Source organism: Scyliorhinus torazame, chromosome 19 (assembly GCF_047496885.1).
Source record: "Scyliorhinus torazame isolate Kashiwa2021f chromosome 19, sScyTor2.1, whole genome shotgun sequence".
NCBI classification, from domain to species: Eukaryota; Metazoa; Chordata; class Chondrichthyes; order Carcharhiniformes; family Scyliorhinidae; genus Scyliorhinus; species Scyliorhinus torazame.
Window position 1 is genome coordinate 140,818,776 of NC_092725.1, and position 19,237 is coordinate 140,838,012.

The window sequence follows — 19,237 nt, forward strand, 5'->3', positions numbered from 1 at the left end:
CCGACTCCTCCAGCAGCCCACAGTGCACCGGGCGCCGTGGCTGTCACTGCTTCGTCCAGCAGGTCAGGTTGGGCTAGTTGCTGGTCAGGTGCAAGGTCAGAGTCTCCTCAGGAAAAAACTCCATCAAACTGTTCTCCCCTCATTTTGCCAATGTGAACATTGGAGGAGAATATCTAAAATTATATTTTTGAAGCACACTTCTAGCCCCCTCTCCCCTTTTTGCTGCTTGACGATTGGAAGTCCAAAATTCTTGGGAAAAGACAGGAATTTGCAAATTTCCAGCAGCAGAATGTTAGGATCCCGGATGAGACCCAACTTTTTTATGCTGCGAGGACATGTTACCGCATCCCAGGAGTGATAACACTGACCCATAGGTATGTTAAATCAAAACTTTAATTTATAAATATAGAATTAACGGCATCAGTAACAAAGAAATAGCTTTACGGTTAACAGTTACAATAGTTCTTAAGTGAAAGAGAAAAAAATGTTAACTTCCCAAACCTGCCACTACATTCCAATTAAGCAAACAAATATATTTCAAATATCACTCATGAATAAAGTTAACAATCAGATTTCGACTTTCTTTTCTCTATGCAGAATCTTTGGAGAGAGAACCGTTAAGGGCCAAACTAAAACACTTATGTTCAGCTGAGAAACAGGGCCAACTGCCTTTTATGACATCTTGCCCCTCCCATTAACTACATCATCTGTACCAAAGCATAAGGCATTCTTTTGTCTCTTACACGATGTCCCTTGACTAGTTTAGCCAGGACCAAACACCATACCCCACATAAATTATCTATACCTAGGGGTCCTTCAAATGTAACTATCCCATTCGCTATCCAACTGTAAACCAGTAAATGATTCTCAAGATCTATTAGCAGAACACTTCACCTACAAATCAATGATTAGCTCCCTTTTACAACACCTTAATCACAGCTCAAGCAGTCATACTGCCTTTGCGTCTTAACCCAGGTTTTCATAACGTTATAGTACACAAGCAACAGGACAATCCAACCCGGTGAATTATTGCCCCATTAGCCTACTCTTGATCATCAGTAAAGTGATGGAAGGGGTCATCAACAATGCTTACTCAGCAACAACCTGCTCACGGACGCTTAGTTTGGATACTGCCAGGTTCACTCAGCTCCTGACCTCATTACAGCCTTGGTTTGAACATGGACAAAAGAGCTGAATGCCTGAGGTGAGAGGGACTGCCGTTGACATTAAGGCAGCATTTGATCGAGCATGGCATCAAGGAGCCTTAGCAAAACCGGAGTTAATGGGAATCGGGGAAATCTCTCCACTGGTTGGAGTCATACCTGGCACAAAGGAAGATGGTTGTGGTGGTTGAGGTCAATCATCTCAGATCCAGGACATCACTGCAGGTGTTCCTCTGGGTAGTCTCCTCGGCCTAACCATCTTCAGCTGCTCCACCAATGACCTTTCCATCATAAGGTCAGAAGTGGGGGTGTTTGCGGATGACTGCACAATGTTCAGCACCATTCGCAACTCCTCAGATACTGAAGCAGTTCATGTCCAAATGCAGCAAGATATGGGCAATATCCAGACTTGGGCTGACAAGTGGCGAGTATCATCCATGCAGCAAGTGCCAGGCAATGACCATCTCCAATTAAAGAGGATCGAACCAACACCCCAAGACATTCAATGGCATTACCATCGCTGAATTCCCCCATGATCAACATCTTGGGGGTTACCATTGACCAGAAACGGAACTGGATTAGCCACATTAATACTTGAGCAGGTCAGAGGCTAGGATTCCTGTGGCGGATAACTCGACTCCTGAGCCCCTCAAAGCCTGCCCACCATTTACAAGGCACAGGTCAGGAGTGTGTTGCAATACTCTCCACTTGCCTGGATGAGTGCAGCTCCAACAACACTGAAGAAGCCCGACAGTATCCAGGACAAAGCAGCCTGCTTGATTGCTCCTCCTTCCACAAACATTCAAACCCTCCACAACTGACGAACAGTGGCAGTAGAGTGTACAATCTACAGGATACACTGCAGTAACTCACCAAGGTTCCTTGGGCAGCACCTTCCAAACCCATGACATACCACCATCTCGAAGGACAAGAGCAGCAGATACCTGGGAACCACACCACCTGGAGGTTCCCCTCCAAGCCATTTACCACCCTGACTTGGAAACATATCACCGTTCCTTCACCATCACTGGGTCAAAATTCTGGATCGGCATCTCTAACAGCACGGTGGGTGTACCTACACCTCAAGGACTGCAGCGGTTCAAGAAGGCAGCTGACCGCCACCTTCTGAAGGGCAACTAGGGATGGGCAATAAATGCTGGTCTAACCAGTGATGCCCACATCCCGTAAATTAATTCAAAAAAATTGATAGTTTTGATACTGATGCAAGGCCTCTTGTTTTGCTAACATACAAATTCTGGCTCACAGAGATACTGATGTAAGACAGGTAATTTACACAATAATGACAAACTCCCATCCCAAAAATCAGGAGACAAACTCTTAAAAATCAAGAGGTTTGGCTTTAGAATTACAAGTTACTGTTTTTTAAAGCATAACCCAATATAATTTTGAAAGTAAATCGCAATAGTGGCTTATTTTATCTCCAATAGGCCGGAGCTCTATATCGCTGCATCTGAAAATATTTTACAACAACAATATGTATCTATGCAGTGTTTTCACTGTGATAAATCTTCCCAAGTCACTTCAGTGAAGTGTTGTGAAGCAAAATTTATCACTGAACCACATATGTCTACATTTGGGCAGATGGGCAAAACCTTGGTAAAAGAGCGTCTTGAAGGAGGGAAGAGAGCTAGAGAGGTTTATAAATTCCCACCCTAGTAGGTAAAGCAATTTGGTAATATTTTAGAGTCATAAGGTCCTGCAGCTCAGCAAGAGGCCCTTTGGCACATCATGGCTGCAGTCGTCATCAAGTACTTATCCTAACCCCATTTTCCAGCAACTGGACCATAGGCTTGAAGGTACAGCATTTCAATTGCTCATCTAAATGCTTTGTAAATGTGTGAGTGCTCCCGTCTCAATGAGCTCCGTATCCCCACCACCCTCCGGGTAAAACAGCTTCTTCAAATTCCCTCTAAATATCCTGTCATTAGTTAAGATTGCCTCTAGGATAAGATGATCTACCATAACCATTCATACACTCACCAGTTTCCATCCCAACTTCTACGCATCATATTTTAAGTTATTTTCCTTCAAGCATCTGTCCAACTCCCTTCCCCTCCCTTCCAACTTCAGACTGTGATAACAATTCAATTGGCATCACATCCAAGTTGCCCTTAAGTCAGCTTTAGCTATCAGAGATATGCACAATTGAGTTTTCACTCAATATCCACACACACACACGCACAAATCCCTGGTTTTAAGCATTTTCCAGTCGAGATCACAAGACAGCAATTAGAGAGCAGAAATTCTGTCAAGACGTTTTCTCTCCATAGACTGCTGAACCTGAAGACCTTTGCATTGCCCAGCTAGACCCAGCAAACAAAGCACAGATTTCAATAGAGTACTGGGCCTTTCTGACCTGGACACAACACAGTCAATTAACGGGCTGTTACCTCACACCAACACATGGTCACAGGCCTGGAGGTCCTCACCACTACTGTCAGGGCTTCTCACACTGTTGGCAGGAGCTGCTAACTTGCGCTTTCCCTTTCTTCTTGTGGCCTCCATCTTACCCACTGTTGCAAGCTTTCTTGGTCACCGCCAGTTTCCTGACTCCAGCGCCAACCTGGCTTCTGACTTTCCGGCAACGCAGCACAGCAAAATCCTGAGATTTTGGTGCCCTCTCACAAGATTACCTGAGAGGCATCATTCCACTGAAATATCTCTCATGCTCAGTTTGCAAGAATCTGCGTGTTTGCTTCAGACTGACAACACCATGAGTCAATGGATAATGCAGCATAGTAGTGCTGGCTATTGTCAACAAAGATTCAGACATCCTGGGCAGGATTTTGAGCCCCCACCTAGGCCTGGATAGGATGTGGGCAGGAGCTAAAAATAGCTCCTCTGTGAATGCCAGCTCCATTCCGCTTCCAGCCATTTCTGAGGAGGTGGGTTGGAAGGATTGTAGGGCTCCTGGCCTGCAAATGGTTTGTAGCCAAGATGGCTTGTTACAAGCCTACTGAGTTCCATTACACTGGCATCAATTCATCACCTTCACTGAGGCAAGCAAGAGAAAAATCAGAGATAATATCCCAATGCTGAAGTGCAGGAAGTAATTGTAGAGGACAGTAGAATTGCCGATATGTGACAGGAGAGTTAGGGAATTATGGTCACAATAATAGGGGAGATCATTGGTGACATTGACCAGTACAGTCTGCTACTGTGAAGTGTGGAGCGTGAAATTCTGTGCGTGCCACTGGCAACTTCAACATTTGTTGCCCACGCGCAATTGTCTTGAACTGAGTGTCTTGCTAGCTCACTTCAGAGGGCAGGTAAAGTCAACCACATTTCTGTCGGCCTAGAATCAGTAGGCCAAACCAGGTAAGGGTTTCCTTCCCTAAAGGACATTAGTGGGTCTGCTGGGTGTTTACGACGATCAGTAATAGTTTTTCTTGGCTATCATTACTGAGATCAGCTTTATAGATTGTAAATAGTTGGGGCCAAGGACCAAACCCTGTGGCACCCCCACTAGTTACATCTTGCCAACCAGAAAAAGACCCATTTATCCCAACTCTCTACTTCGATCCAAGCTAATAAATTACCCCATAATTTGATTTGATTTATTATTGTCACATGTATTAGTATACAGTGAAAAGTATTGTTTCTTGCATGCTGTACAAACAATGCATAGCAAATGAAAGAGAGACTGCAGAATATAATGTTACAGTTATAGCAAGGTGCAGAGAAAAGATCAACTTAATACAAGGTAGGTCCATTCAAAAGTCTGATGGCCGTCGGGAAGAAGATGTTCTTGAGTCGGTTGGTACGTGACCTAAAACTTCGGTATCTTTTTCCTGGCGGAAGAAGGTGGAAGAGAGTATGTCCGGGGTGCGTGGGGCCCTTAATTATGCTGGCTGCCTTTCCGAGGCAGCGGGAATTATAGATAGAGTCAATGGATGGGAGGCTGGTTTGCGTGATGGACTGGGCTACATTCACGACCTTTTGTCGTTTCCTGTGGTCTTGGGCAGAGCAGGCTCCATACCAAGCTGTGATACAACCAGAAATAATGCTTTCTATGGCGCATCTGTAGAAGTTGGTGAGGGTCGTAGCTGACATGCCAAATTTCCTTAGTCTTCTTGAGAAAGTAGAGTCGTTGGTGGGCTTTCTTAACTTTTGTGTCGGCATGGGGGGACCAGGACAGGCTGTTGGTGATCTGTACACCTAAAAACTTGAAGCTCTCGACCCATATGATCTTACCTTGTGTATTAACCTTTTGTGTGGCACCTTATCAAATGCCTTCTGGAAGACCAGATACACCACATCTACAGAATCCCCATTTCCTACTTGGCTTGTTACTCATTAGACTTGCTCCTTGTTATTCGTTAGACTTGGTCCTTGTCCTAATATGACAATAAGTGGGAGCTAGGCTGGCTGCTATCTGTAGGCTACAGGTGTTTTCCTAGTCCCCTTGATTTTAAGTGTCTCCCTAATAAAGGTCGCTAGCTTGGCCATGGTGTTCTCCAGCCTCAAAGGTTGGACTGCATCCTGCAAATAATGGTAAGTTTGTTCCGCAGTGACAGTTGCTGAAAACCCTGTGTCCATTTCCATTTTCAAAGGCCGTCTATTAACTCGCAATACCAAGGTGATTGGGGCCACTTCGCCCACGTTAATGTGGTTTATTGTCAACATATTTCACTCAGGCAACTGTTCCTCCCCATACTGTGGACTGGCGCTGGCTTCTGTCTCCTTCTATGCCTTAAGTGACCCCTCCTACCACACCTGAAACACTTCTCCGCGGTGTGACTTCTCCCACATCTGGAACACTTGTTAAGATTTCTTGTTTGGGACTTCCGGTTGCGGCCATGCCTGAATAGGTCGCACGTTCGGCAGCTCCCGCCGAGAACGGACTTTAGGGCTCTCTAGAGGGGACCCAATGGCACTTGTTCGATGGCTTCCAGTGTGGGAAGGTGACAGCAAGGTCCCCCCGACAGTATATGGATTGGACCAGGAGTGGAGCGGTGAAAAAAGAGATCTTGGAGCAGTGAAAAGTGAGAGGGAGAAAAAGCAAGATGGCGGCGGGTGGAGACCAAGCAGCATGGGCGCAGTGGTCGCAGGAGCAGCAGGAGTTTCTTAAACGCTGCTTTGAGGAGCTGAAGACAGAAATGTTGGCGCCAATGAAGGCGGCGATTGGGAAGCTAGTGGAGACCCAGAGGGCCCAGGGGGCGGCGATCCGGGAGGTGCGGCAGAAAGCCTCGGAGAACGAGGATGAGATCTTGGGCCTGGCGGTGAAGGTGGAGGCGCATGAGGAGCTGCATAAGAGGTGGGCGGAAAGATTTGAGGACCTGGAGAATAGGTCGAGGAGGAAGAATCTTCTGATTCTGGGTTTCCCTGAAGGAGTTGAGGGGCTCGATACCGGGGCATATGTGAGCACGATGCTCAATTCGCTGATGGGCGCGGGAGCTTTCCCGAGACCCCTGGAGCTAGATGGGGCTCACCGGGTCCTGGCAAGGAGACCCAAGGCCAATGAGCCGCCAAGGGCTGTAGTGGTGAGGTTTCACCGCTTTATGGACAGAGCGTGTGTCCTGAGATGGGCCAAGACAGAGCGGAGCAGCAGGTGGGAGAACACAGAGATCCGAATCTACCAGGACTGGAGTGCAGAGGTGGCCAAGAAGAGAGCTGGCTTTAATCGGGCCAAGGCGGTGCTCCATCGGAAGGGGGTGAAGTTCGGTATGCTGCAGCCAGCGTGATTGTGGGTCACATTCCAAGATCGGCACCACTATTTCGAAACGCCTGAGGAGGCTTGGAGCTTTATACAGACTGAAAATTGAGGGTCTGTGGTTGTGGGGGGGGATGTCTGCTGTATATATGGTTTTAACTACGTATAGGGAATGTTCCCTTGGTTGGGTGCTGGATGGGGATAGATGAAGGGATTTGATGGGGAGACTGTGGGAGAGTGTGGGTGCCGGTGTTGGAGGGAGGGGAGGCCCGGGGATGGGGGAGTTGAGATAAGGCCACAAAAGGAGCTGCGCCAGAGGGGGCGGGGCCGGCTCAGGAAAGCGCGGGCTTTTTCCCGTGCTTGGGAAGGATGGCGGTGGGGGTCGGAGGAACGCACACTGAATGCTAGGGAGGAGGGGGAGGGGGGATTCCCACACTGGGGGGGGTCGATGGAATGGCGGGAGAGGCCGGGGTCAGCAGGAGTCAGCTGAGTTACGGGAGTGTTATGGGGGAGCAAAAGAGCTAGATATGGATCTAGCGGGGGGGGAGGGGGAGTATAGGGTTGCTGCTGCATTGGCCAATGGGGAACTGGAAATAGGAGAGGTATCGGGGCGTGGGTCCGCCATCTGGGGGACTGGAGGGTGCGGGAGGCGCAGGCACGTGACTGGCCTAGAAAAGGAGATGGCTAGTCGGTGTGGGGGGGTGAGAAGCCCCCCAATCCGGCTGATAACTTGGAATGTGAGGGGCCTGAATGGGCCGGTTCAGAGGGCCCGAGTGTTCGCGCACTTAAAGGGACTGAAGGCAGACGTAGTCATGCTTCAGGAGACACATTTGAAGGTGGCAGACCAGGTCAGGTTGAGAAAGGGATGGGTAGGACAGGTATTTCATTTGGGGCTGGATGCGAAGAACAGAGGGGTTGCAATACTGGTGGGGAAGCGGGTGTCGTTTGAGGCCAAGAATATTGTAGTGGATAATGGGGGTCGATACGTGATGGTGAACGGTAGGTTGCAGGGGGTGTGGGTGATACTGGTAAACGTATACGTCCCGAACTGGGATGATGCCGGATTTATGAAGCGCATGCTGGGTCGGATTCCGGAACTGGAGGCAGGAAGCTTGATAATGGGGGGGGGGGATTTCAACACGCCGCTGGATTCAGCATTAGATCACTCCAGATCCAAGACGGGGAAGAGGCCAGCTGCGGCCAAGGTGCTTAGGGGGTTTATGGACCAGATGGGGGGAGTGGATCCATGGAGGTTTGCTAGGCCCCTGGCCAGGGAATTCTCATTCTTTTCCCATGTACATAGAGCCTACTCCCGGATATATTTTTTTGTTTTGAGTAGGGCGCTAATCCCGAAAGTGGAAGGAACGGAGTATTCGGCCATAGCCATCTCAGACCATGCCCCGCACTGGGTGGAGCTGGAGTTAGGAGAGGAGAGGGACCAGCGCCCGCTGTGGCGTCTTGATGTGGGATTACTGGCGGATGAGGAGGTGTGCGGGAGGGTGCGGGGGTGCATTGAGAGATACTTGGAGGCCAATGACAATGGAGAGGTGCAGGTGGGGGTAGTCTGGGAGGCGTTGAAGACGGTGGTCAGGGGAGAGTTAATCTCCATTAGGGCCCACAGGGAGAAGAGAGAGGGAAGGGAGAGGTTGGTGGGGGAGATCTTAAGGGTGGACAGAGGCCCCCGAGGAGTGACTACTTAGGGAGCGGCGAAGCCTCCAGACGGAGTTTGACCTGTTGACCCCAGGGAAAGCAGAGGCACAGTGGAGGAAAGCACAGGGGGTGACGTACGAGTATGGGGAGCAGGCGAGCCGGATGCTGGCACACCAGCTCCGTAAGAAGATGGCAGCGAGGGAGATAGGTGGAGTTAAGGATAGCAGGGGGAATACGGTGCGGAGTGCGGTGAGAGTAAATGAGGTATTTAAGGACTTCTACGCGGAGCTGTACAGATCTGAGCCCCCAGCGGGGGAAGAGGGGATGCGACGATTTTTGGATCAATTGAGGTTCCCGAGGGTGGAGGAGCAGGAGGTGGCTGGCTGAGGGGCGCCAATTGGGTTGGAGGAGCTGATTTAAGGATTGGGGAACATGCAGGTGGGGAAGGCCCCGGGGCCAGATGGGTTCCCGGTTGAGTTTTATAGGAAATATGAAGACCTTCTAGGCCCGTTGTTAGTGAGAACTTTCAATGAGGCAAGGGAGAGGGGGACCCTGCCCCCGGCAATGTCTGGGGCGCTGATCTCGCTGATTCTGAAGCGGGAGAAGGACCCGCTGCAATGTGGGTCGTATAGACCGATCTCGCTCCTCAATGTGGATGCTACGTTGCTGGCTACGAGAATTGAGGACTGTGTCCCTGGCCTGATTCATGAGGACCAGACAGGATTTGTAAAGGGCAGGCAGCTAAGCACCAATGTGCGGAGGCTCCTCAACGTGATTATGATGCCATCGGTGGAGGTAGAGGCGGAGGTAGTGACAGCTATGGACGCGGAGAAGGCCTTCGACCTGGTGGAGTGGGAGTATCTTTGGGAAGTGTTGCGGAGGTTTGGGTTCGGGGAGGGGTTTATCAGTTGGGTTAGGCTCCTATATAGAGCCCTGGTGGCGAGTGTGGCTACGAATCAGCGGAGGTTGGAGCACTTTCAGCTGTACCGAGGGACGAGGCAGGGGTGCCCCCTGTCCCCCTTGTTGTTTGCATTGGCAATTGAGCCTTTGGCCATGGCACTAAGGGAGTCCAGGAAATGGAGGGGGTTGGTCCGAGGAGGAGAGGAACATCGGGTGTCGCCGTCTGCGAACGACCTGTTGCTGTATGTGGCAGATCCAGTCGAGGGGATGGTGGAGGTCATGCGGATCCTAAGGGAGTTTGGGGACTTCTCGGGCTGTCCGCTCAACGTAGGGAAAAGTGAGCTCTTTGTGGTGCATCCAGGGACCAGCAAAGGGGGATAGGCGACCTACCATTGAAGAGGGCGGAAAGGAACTTTCGGTACTTGGGGATCCAGGTGGCTGGGAGCTGGGGGGCCCTGCACAAGCTCAATTTGACGCGGTTGGTGGAGCAGATGGAGAAGGATTTCAAAAGATGGGATGTGCTGCCACTCTCGCTAGCGGGCAGGGTACAGTCGGTTAAAATGATGGTCCTCCCGAGGTTTCTCTTTGTGTTCCAGTGCCTTCCCATTGTGATTACCAAGGCCTTTTTTAAGCGGGTAGGTAGGAGCATCATGGGTTTCGTGTGGGCAAATAAGACCCCGAGGGTAAACAGGGTGTTTTTGGAGCGTAGCAGGGACAGGGAGGGCTGGCGCTGCCGAATCTGTGCGGCTACTATTGGGCAGCCAACGTGGCGATGATCCGTAAGTGGATAATAGAGGGAGAGGGGGCGGCTTGGAAGAGGTTGGAGATGGCGTCCTGCAGGGGCACGAGCCTTAGGGCGCTGGTGATGGCACCGCTGCCGCTCTCGCCGACAAGGTACACCACGAGTCCGGTGGTGGCGGCAACGTTGAAGATCTGGGGGCAGTGGAGACGGCATAGGGGTGAGATAGGAGCCTTGGTTTGGTCCCCGATTCGGGAGAACCATCGGTTCGTCACGGGAAGGATGGATGGGGGGGTTTCGGAGCTGGTATCGGGCAGGGATCAGAAGAATGGGGGACCTGTTTATCGATGGGACGTTTGCGAGCCTAGGGGCGCTGGAGGAGAAGTTTGGGTTACCCCCGGGAAATGCGTTCAGGTATATGCAAGTGAGGGCGTTTGTGAGGCGGCAGGTGAGGGAATTCCGGTTGCTCCCGGCACAGAGGATTCAGGACAGGGTGCTAGGAGGAGGTCAGCAGCAGCAACCCAGGGGCGGGGGGGAGGGGGGGGTCTCTTTCGGGGGGGTATTTGGGCGGGTGGGGAGGGGGGGGGTTTCCCCAAGGGTACTCCTGAATGTCATATGGGGGGGGGGGGTTAACCTATGCGGGAGAAACCCAATGTATAAGTAGTTTATTATTTTTGAGTGTGGTGTTTGTGTTCTTTCTTCTTTTTGTTATGGGGGGGGGGCTTGTTTGTTAAAAAATTTTGTTGGAAAAATGTGAATAAACATATTTAAAAAAAAAGATTTCTTGTTTGGTCAAAACAATGGGTTTTACCTCAGTTTTCTGCTTCAGTCTACTTTCCTTTGTTCGAACAGGCACCCTCAACCCGAATACTGCAACTGCCGTTGCTTGCGGTCCCTCGCTCCAACTGGTTGACCTCGCTCCAGGTACGCTTTGCAATTCTTGAACGCCTTTTTCTGCGCTTTCCATGGATAAGGTTCCTTCTATTGTCTTTGTGAAGTCAAGCTGTGACTTCGCTAGCAGCTCCCTTTGGATTGTCATGTTTATTTATCCCGCACAGTAACCTATCTCTTAACATATCATTCAGGAATGCGCCAACCGCGCAATATTCCACTAGTTTCCTTAATCTGACTACAAAATCTGCAACAGATTCTCCTGGGGCCTTCCCTGTCAAATTAAATTTATACCTCTGGACAAGGGTAGAGAGTTTTGGATGGTAATGGTTCCTGACCAACTCCTCGAGCTCGGTAAATGATTTTGAATCGGGTGTCTCTGGGTAGGCCAAACATCTTAATACACTATATGTCTGGGTGCTGCAGGCCGTGAACAAAGTCATTTTCTCCTCCCTCTCCACATTGTTTTCTCTGAAACAAATAACGCACACGCTCTACGTATTACACCCTCTCTTCATTTGCATCAAATAGCTGACGTTTACCAAAAAATGGCATGATGGTACTCCTTTTGATTTGAATAAGAATGGAAACCCCTTTTCAGGTCCTCTGAAAATGGAGCGCCAATCATCCTCATTGCCTACACTTGGAGTATAGTGTTCAATTCTGGTCGCCACACTACCAGAAGGATGTGGAGGCTTTAGGGAGGGTGCAGAAGAGATTTACCAGAATGTTGCCTGGTATGGAGGGCATTAGCTATGAGGAGCGATTGAATAAACTCGGTTTGTTTTCACTGGAACGAAGGAGGTTGAGGGGAGACCTGATAGAGGTATACAAAATTATGAGGGGCATAGACAGAGTGGATAGTCAGAGGCTTTTCCCCAGGGTAGAGGGGTCAATGACTAGGGGGCATAGGTTTAAGGTGAGAGGGGCAAGGTTTAGAGTAGATGTACGAGGCAAGTTTTTTACGCAGAGGGTAGTGGGTGCCTGGAACTCGCTACCGGAGGAGGTAGTGGAAGCAGGGACGATAGGGACATTTAAGGGGCATCTTGACAAATATATGAATAGGATGGGAATAGAAGGATACGGACCCAGGAAGTGTAGAAGATTGTAGTTTAGTCGGGCAGCATGGTCGGCACGGGCTTGGAGGGCCGAAGGGCCTGTTCCTGTGCTGTACATTTCTTTGTTCTTTGTTCTAAGTAGTAACAAAAACTCCAGTGACCACCAGTGAATAAGGCAATAACCATTTTATTTACAAACAGAAAAACTTTACAGGATACAGCAATGACAATCCATACTCCTGCTACTCTTTCAGTCCAGACAAAACAACTGCGTGTTTAAAGCCCACCCTCTCCGTTAAACCGCGCGCGCTCCCATCCTATTGGACGAGAAGTCACATTCTCTCCAGCAATTGCCGCGACAGGTCTGAATTTTTAATTTCTAAGAATTGGGCGTCCTCAGTTGTGTTTGATTGACCTAAAAGATATGAATAACTAGCATTTATGAATCAAGTGGAATTTATGAAGCAATATTTTACATATACTTAACAGGTCGCAGTGAAAACATAGAAGTTTCTCATCTCTCACGATCCCAGGAACTCTTGGTGTTGTCAGCACAGGCAATGTCCTTCTTCCTTTATCTTTGAAGTGATGTTGAACTATGTCCAAAAGAGTCATAACCCAGACACCATGGTTTCACTGTGCGAACGAGGATTACCATTTCTTAACTTTTATCTCCCAGTCTCCCGTGTCTCCTTTTTTTTTGGAATGGTGCAAGTTCACTCCTCCTTTTGGCCATGGGACACAAATCATCTTGTGTTACCACACCTTTGCAGCAACCTCTGCTTTATGGCCCATAGACTCCAGAAGTTTACATTCCATCACAAACAATTTCACATTTCCTTCCAGCTACAAAGAAGCCATAAATAAAGTCACATTCTCTTGTCAACATACCTGCACCCAATCCCCATATTAGAGCTATTAAAATCAACAATTAAGACCACTTCCTATCATAATATCAGAGAACAAAGATTCCCCTCTCTGGTACAGATCAATTAAAGCAATGCCTGGTTTGTTTAAACATGGTGTCATCTTAAATCCTCAATCCTTTTAGTAATTCCTTCAACTGATTAAAAAAAGTAAACATCTAATTGTATTGACAGCTTTAGCTCAAGACTCAATTGTTTAATCACAAACAACTGCTTTTCTGTCCCCAACTATCTTGACTTAATTGTCCAACAAAACGTCAAATCTGAACCACTCAATTTAAAACTGGGATTAAAGAACAAAATCCATAGATATTACAGTTTCTAAAAATTAGTAGAATTATCAAAATCTTACAACCCGTGCATGCTCCTCCAATCACTGCTCTGCTGTCAGTTCCCACTCTCAGCAATTTCAAGTGAAAAAAGAGTGACAGTTACTGAGAGCAGGAAGGACCTGTGGTTGGGTGTCTTCAAAACAACCCAATTTCATATACATCAGTCATTAAGTGGCCCATTAAGTGACTCATCGTCATCAAATTTCTCCAAATAGATCTATAAAACCTTTAATCTGTTCTTGCTAGCCGTCGCAATCTTTTTCTTGCATTTCCTTTTTGCAGGTCTTACACTTCCTTTTTTTTCCTTTGCTGTTCTTTAAACCGGTCCCAGTCCGTTGGATTTCTACTGCTCTTAGCTTTGCAAAAGCTCTTTCTTTTACTTTTCTAATATCTCTCACTTCCCCTGATGACCAAGGTTGTTGAATTGTACAAGGGATGCTTTTTTCCTTCAAATGGTGTTTCATATCTTTAAAGGGAAAGGGCTTCACTTGTACAGGACAGCACGGTAGTTAGCACAATTGCTTCACAGCACCAGGGTCCCAGGTTCGATTTGCGGCTGGGTCACTGTCTGTGCGGAGTCTGCACGTTCTCCCCCTTGTGGGCGTGGGTTTCCTCCGGGTGCTCCGGTTTCCTCCCGCAGTCCAAAGATGTGCAGGTTAGGTGGATTGGCCATGCTAAATTGCCCTTAGTGTGCAAAATTGCCCTTCGTGTTGGTTGAGTGGGGTTACTGGGTTATGGGGATAGGGTGGAGGTGTGGGCTTGGGTAGGGTGCTCTTTCCAAGAGCCGGTGCAGACTTTGTGGGCCGAATGGCCTCCTTCTGCACTGTAGATCCTATGATTCTATGATAATTGAACAAGCTTGGTCAACTGGGGAAGTAAGGTATTACAAAACACCTCCCACTGTTTAGTTTTATCAATTTTTAATTCTTCTCAGTCGATTGTGGCCATTTCCTGCTCATCACTCGAAAATCAGCCTTATCCAAATTAAAATCCTTTGTTCATGAATCACTCAATCATTCTTAACCATAACCATCTGGTCCAGAGTTAAGAGAACTCTGCCACATAACGCATTTGTACAATATATTTGCTAAAGAAGGTATATATTCAACATTTATCACGGAAATAGAAATCTTCCATATAAAATTTATCACACCCCCAAAACCTATTCGGCTAAATCAGACAAGTAATCCTAAATATAGTTTCAACATTTGACTAAGATTAATCATACTAAATCTCAGACTAAGTCAAATCATAGGTAAACATTAATGAAAAAGTGGGGACTGAGCAAGGTTCCTTTGATGAGAGCAATTGAGAAGATTATTCTGTTGAATTGAGGACATCTGCTCCTCCTTATATGGAACAGACTATTCTCCATAAATATAGGCATTAATTTTCCTCACATTCATATGCCATGCCTGTACTTTCACAGGTATATTTTGTACCCTCTATACCTGTGTGTGTAGCTATTTAATGTATTGAATGTCTTGAATGGAAGGAAGAGTAAATAAAAATCCTTTCAGTACTGAAGTATTGTTGGTTCCATATTCTTCCATTCAACGTAATCTTTATAATGCTGTGACGGGAGACTACAAAATAATTCTGCACTTAATTTGGGTTTTGCAAAAATTGCGTTGGCATTGTAACTATTTTTTACAATATTTTAATTTTAAAGATATATATATCAGCACACAATCTGAGTGGCATTAAATAAATTGGTTTTATATTTGTTTCTATTCAATTTGCATATTAGAAATTGCAATTGCTTAGAGAAAGAATGGCGATGGACAATTTTGTAAAAGCATTTTAAGCGATTTGATCAGTTCAGCTCCCTGTTTTTAAATTGTTTTACATATCGGTAGGTCTTTCTGAACGATATTCAGGATTGTTTCCAGTTTTTAACTGGCACTTTTATAGTCACATTCTGCATCTTTGGTTTTTACATTACCTAATCCTTTAGTTCTAAATTTACTTTGAGTGACATAATAAAATATGATTGCAATAGTGTAATAGAAAAGGTATGAGGACAGGAAATAAACATAAAAACATGAATTGTTGCCCTCGGAAAAAAACTTCTAATAGAATCTCTACAGTGCAGAAAGAGGCCATTCGGCCCATCACCTCTCACTGACCCTCTGAAAGAGCACTCCACCCATTCCTCCACTCTATCCCAAAAACTCTCACCTATCCTATGCGTCACCTTTGGACACTAAGGGGCAATTTAGCATGGCCAATCCACCTGACTTGCACATCTTTGGAATGTTTTACGTATTTGTAGCTGTATTCCTACAAATCTTGGGATATGATGGTGTAGTGAAAAGATCATTGGGTACAATGTGGGAGAGAAACACTTGGTGATTAGAGGAGCAGCGACTACCAACAGGGTGAGTTCAGGGCATGAGGAGCCAAGGGGAATCGAGGAGCAGGATCCATGGAGCCAAGGGTCAGGGAACTGAGGAGCGAGGCCCTGGGAGCCAGGGAACAGGGGCGAGAAGCCGAGCACTGGGAAGCCGATGAGCAGGAACAAGGCCCAGGGAGAGGAGGTGCCTGGTTGTGGGACCTGGGGAGCACATGTGCCAGGGAGTAACGGTGCCGGGGAACATTGGTACTGGGGTGGGGCCTGGGCGTCGAGAACAAGGCCCTCTAGTTTCTGAGTGACAGGACAATGTGTGTGAGAGAGAATGTGAAGGGGCGAGAGAGAGAGGACGAGGGAGATGAGACAGAGTGTGAAGTGGACTGAGAGAGAGTGTGAAGAGGGATCAGAGAAAATGTGAATTGGGTGAGAGAGTGTGGGGGGGGGGGGGGGCAGAGTGTGAGGGCTGAGAGAATGTGGGGTTGGGAGAGGGCGTTGAGAGAGAGCAGAAGGTTATTTTGTCTTTTTCAATATTTGTTCCTATAATAGAAATGATTTTCATTATTGGCTCTGCGTATCAAACGATGTGCAGGTTAGGTGGATTGGCCATGATAAATTGTTTATCCCCCGCGATGTACTAATGCCGTCTACTTTCCTTTGCAGGGAAATCAGAAGAGCAGTGTGGACCATCCTCGCGCCCCCTGGAAACCACATATCCGAGCAGCTCAACGGGAGACATCTCGGCGACAACCATCGAAGAGGCGTCACATCTGTCACCAGTACCTTCCACCAACGCAGATACTCACACCTTAGAGGGATTAAGTAGAAGGCAGGCTTCTGGGTTACTCGCTGGTGAGCACTTCACAGCTGATGATCCACTGCAGCTGGAGGCAGGGATGTCCCAGGGATCCCACACTCGGGGGGGATGCCGGAGCCCAGGACTCTGCTGAGCCCCTGGTCGATGAGTGCCCCGGGTCCAGTCGTCCCAGGGGTGGAGGAGTTGCATTACTGGTCAGAGATGATATCATAGCTGTGATTAAGGAGGGCACGATGGAGGATTCGAGCACTGAGGCAATATGGGTAGAGCTAAGAAATAGGAAGGGTGCAGTAACATTGTTGGGACTTACGACAGGCCTCCCAAAAGCGAGCGTGAAGTAGAGGTACAAATATGTAGACAGATTATAGAAAAATGTAGGCGCAATAGGGTGGTCGTGATGGGAGATTTTAACTTCCTCAACATTGAATGGGACTCATGTAGTGTTGGAGGCGTAGATGGAGCAGAATTTGTAAGGAGCATCCAGGAGAGTTTTTTAGAGCAGTATGTAAATAGTCCAACTCGGGAAGGGGCCATACTGGACCTGGTATTGGGGAATCATAGAATTTACAGTGCAGGAGGAGGCCATTCGGCCCGTCTAGTCTGCACGGGCTCTTGGAAAGAGCCCCCTACCCAAGGTCAACATCTCCACCCTATCCCCATAACCCAGTAACCCCACCCAACACTAAGGGCAATTTTGGACACTAAGGGCAATTTATCATGGCCAATCCACCTAACCTGCACATCTTTGGACTGTGGGAGGAAACCGGAGCACCCGAAGGAAACCCACGCACACATGGGGAGGACGTGCAGACTCCGCACAGACAGTGACCCAAGCCGGAATCGAACCTGGGACCCTGGAGCTTGAAGCAATTGTGCTGTCCACAATGCTACCGTGCTGCCCCCAAGGATCCCGGCCAGGTGGTTAAAGTTTCAGTTGGTGATTACTTTGGGAATAGCGATCACAATTCCGTAAGTTTTAGAATATTCATGGACAAAGACGAGAGTGGTCCTAAAGAAAGAGTGCTAAATTGGGGAAAGGCCAAGTATAACAAAATTCGGCAGGAGCTAGGGAATGTGGATTGGGAGCAGCTCTTTAAGGGTAAATCCACATTTGAAATGTGGGAGTCTTTTATGTAAAGGTTGATTAGAGTGCAGGACAGACATGTCCCTGTGAAAATGAGGGATAGAAATGGCAAGATTAGGGAACCATGGATGACGGGTGGAATTGTGAGAAGCTAAGATGAAAAAGGAAGCATACATAAGATCTAGGCGACTTAAATCTGATGAAGCTTTGGAGGAATAATGGGAAAGTAGGACAAATCTCAAACACGCAATAAAGAGGGCTAAAAGGGGTCATGAAATATCTTTGGCTAACAGGGTTAAGGAAAATCCCAAAGCCTTTTATTCGTATATAAGGAGCAAGAGGGTAACTAGAGAAAGGATTGGCTCACTCAAAGACAAAAGAGGGAATTTATGCGTGGAGTCAGAGGAAATGGGTGAGATTCTTAATGAGTACTTTGCATGGGTATTCACCAAGGAGTGGGACATGACGGATGTTGAGGCTAAGGATGGATGTTTAAATACTCTAGGTCAAGTTGGCAGAAGGAAGGGGGAAGTTTTGGATATTCTAAAAGGCATTAAGGTGGACAAGTGAGCTTGACGTCAGTGGTAGGCGAACTGTTGGAGAAGATACTGAGGGATAGGATCTATTCACATTTGGAAGAAAATAGACTTATCAGTGATAGGCAGCATGGTTTTGTGCAGGGAAGGTCATGTCTTACAAACCTAATAGAATTCTTTGAGGAAGTGACAATTGATGAGGGAAGGGCTGTAGATGTCATATACATGGACTTCAGTAAGGCGTTTGATAAAGTTTCCCATGGCAGGTTGATGGAAAAGGTATGGGGTTCAGGGTGCCACATTTGGAATACTGCGTGCAGTTCTGGTCGCCACATTACCAGAAGGATGTGGATGCTTTAGAGAGGGTGCAGAGGAGGTTCACCAGGATGTTGCCTGGTATGGAGGGTGCTAGCTATGAAGAAAGGTTGAGTAGATTAGGATTGTTTCGTTGGAAAGACGGAGGTTGAGGGGGGACCTGATTGAGGTCTACAAAATTATGAGAGGTTATGGACAGGGTGGATAGCAACAAGCTTTTTCCAAGAGTGGGGGTGTCAATTACAAGGGATCATGATTTCAAGGTGAGAGGGGGAAAGCTTAAGGGAGATGTGCATGGAAAGTTTTTTATGCAGAGGGTGGTGGGTGCCTGGAACGCTTTGCCAGCGGAGGTGGTAGAGGCGGGCACGATAGCATCATTTAAGTTGCATCTAGACAGATATATGAACGGGCGGGGAACAGAGGGAAGCAGATCTTTGGAAAATAGGCAACAGGTTTAGATAAAGGATCTGGATCAGTGCAGGCTGGGAGGGCCAAAGGGCCTGTTCCTGTGCTGTAATTTTCTTTGTTCTTTGTTCTTTGTTCATTCGTAGAACGCATCCAGCTCTCTGCCAGACAGGAATCAGACATATCGGCGAGGAAGAGAGGAGCTTCTCCTGCAGAGCTTCTCAGCATACAGGGGCAGCACGGTAGCATTGTGGATAGCACAATTGCTTCACTGCTCCAGGGTCCCAGGTTCGATTCCGGCTTGGGTCACTGTCTGTGCGGAGTCTGCACGTCCTTCCCGTGTCTGCGTGGGTTTCCTCCGGGTGCTCCGGTTTCCTCCCACAGTCCAAAGATGTGC

At 47.8% G+C, this 19,237-nt stretch overlaps 1 long non-coding RNA gene across 1 annotated transcript; it reads left to right on the forward strand.

Moving 5' to 3' along the window:
- The first annotated feature begins 53 nt into the window (after positions 1-53).
- On the forward strand, positions 54-17,142 carry LOC140395950 (uncharacterized). The gene is made up of 3 exons (XR_011936416.1): positions 54-374; positions 10,979-11,050; positions 16,347-17,142. It is a non-coding gene; the product is annotated as an uncharacterized lncRNA (long non-coding RNA).
- Positions 17,143-19,237: the final 2,095 nt, after the last annotated feature.